Source organism: Zalophus californianus, chromosome 5 (genome assembly GCF_009762305.2).
Source record: "Zalophus californianus isolate mZalCal1 chromosome 5, mZalCal1.pri.v2, whole genome shotgun sequence".
NCBI lineage: Eukaryota > Metazoa > Chordata > Mammalia > Carnivora > Otariidae > Zalophus > Zalophus californianus.
Genome location: NC_045599.1, coordinates 146379029 through 146381055, shown reverse-complemented (window position 1 = coordinate 146381055; position 2027 = coordinate 146379029). Strand labels below are relative to the sequence as shown.

General features: G+C 48.8%; 1 pseudogene; it reads left to right on the top strand.

The window, feature by feature from the left end:
* The first annotated feature begins 385 nt into the window (after nucleotides 1–385).
* LOC113929386 lies at nucleotides 386–1679 on the top strand (annotated as a pseudogene).
* The last annotated feature ends 348 nt before the right edge of the window (nucleotides 1680–2027 follow it).

The following is a 2027-nucleotide window of genomic DNA, read 5'->3' as shown; positions in this document are numbered from 1 at the left end:
AAACCAAGAAGCACAATGCCAAGGCCCTGAGCTGCCTCAGACTTCTCTAGCTGCTACGCGAATCAACCAAGAAGAACCCAAGAGACTCACATGACCAAACAGGCGTAGGTCTGTTCTGGCAGTGCCTGCGCCTGTAAGCTTCATGGGGGAAGATACAGGGCAAGTTTCTTCAGCTCTGGGGAAGCCCCTAAAGCTAAAGACGGCTCCCTCCACCCCCCATGGAGTCGCCAGAAGAAACCCCCCAAAGCCAGGAGGTCACATTCAAGGTTGCAGCACGGGAAGATGGGCTGTACAAAAAACAATTTCAACACAGAACTGCTTCTCCCTGGCTGACCCTACATATTAAGCCGCCAACCCCAAATAAGGGGTGAGGCATGGACGCCAGTCTCTGTTCCACAGGATGGGTCTTGTTAAAGTTGTCAAGAATAAGGCTCACTTCAAGAGATATCAGGTGAGGGGCGCTTAGGTGGCTCAGTCGTTAAGCATCTGCCTTCGGCTCAGGTCATGATCCTGGAGCCCCGGGATGGAGCCTCAAATCAGGCTCCCTGCCCAGCAGGGAGCCTGTTTCTCCCTCTCCACTCCTCCTGCTTGTGTTCCCTCTCTCGCTGTCAAATAAATAAATAAAATCTTAAAAAAAGAGAGAGATACCAGGTGAAATTTAGAAGAGGAGAGAGTAAAACTGATAACTATGCTTGGAAACGCTTGGTAATTCAAGATCGAAATCAGTCTAGCACACCTAAGTACAGGAGGGTAGTTCGGGTGACCAACAGAGACATCATCTGTCAGATCGCTTACATCCCTAGAGAAGCAGACATGATAGTCTGTGCAGCTCAGGCTCATGCACCCCCAAAGTACAGTGTGAAGGCTGGCCTGACGAGTCACGCTGCGGCATATTATACCGGCCCGCTGCTGGCTTCTCAGTAGGTTTGAAATGGACGAGATCTATAAAGGCCAAGTGGAGGTGAGTGGAGATGCATACAATGTGGACAGCACTGATGGTCAACCTGGTGGCCTCGCCTGCTATTTTTCTTAAAGATTTTTTATTTATATATTTGAAAGAGAGAGCACATGAGCGGTGGGGAGGGGCAGAGGGAGAGGGAGAATCCTGAAGCAGACTCCCTGCTGAGTGCAGAGCCCAACACGAGGCTCCATTCCAGGACCCCGAGATCATGACCTGAGCCTAAGTCAAATGCTTAACCGACTGAGCCACCCAGGCGCCCCGCCCCCCTCCACTGTTTTTGGATGCAGAGCTCGCCAGAACTGCAACTGGGAATAATGTTTTGGAGCTGTGGACAGAGGCCTGTCTATCCCTCATGGTGTCTAACGATTCCCTGGTTATGACTGGGAAAGCAAGGTATTCAATGCAGAAGGACATCGGAAGCACATCATGGGTCAGAACATTGCAGATTATATGCGTTGCCTCATGGAAGAAGATGAAGATGCTTACAAGAAACAAGTCTCTCAATACACAAAGAACAAGGTAACTCCAGACATGGGGGAGGAGACATAGAAGAAAGCTCACGCTGCCACGGGAGAATCCAGTCCATGAGAAGAAGCCTAAGAAAGAAGTTAAAAACAAGAGGGGGAACCGTCCCCAAATGGCTCTTACCCAGAAGAAAGATTGGGTAGCTCAGAAGGCAAGCTTCCTTAGAGCTCAGGAGCAGGCTGCTGAGAGCTAATAAACCAAGCCACAATTTTCTCTGAAGATTTTTCAGATACAGACAATAATTATTCACCAAGCCAAAAAATAAAAATAAAAAAGGGAAGACGAAGCTCTTTTCCTCTCCCCCAAGATGAGTGTAGTCCAAAATCCCGATGAGAAGCAAAGAGGAGTCTCAGAATTCCGGGTCCCTAAAGTGGGGAAGAAGAAAAGTAGGTAGTCCTCAAAACCCAGCTTCAGGATTTCCTGCTCTTTCAGAGTGTTTGCTTAAACCAAGTTCCTTGGGTACCCCCTTTATATCCAAGACCCTGCCTCAGGCTCCATCCTGACCTGCTTTCATTATACTGGGACGTATGTAGAAAAAGCA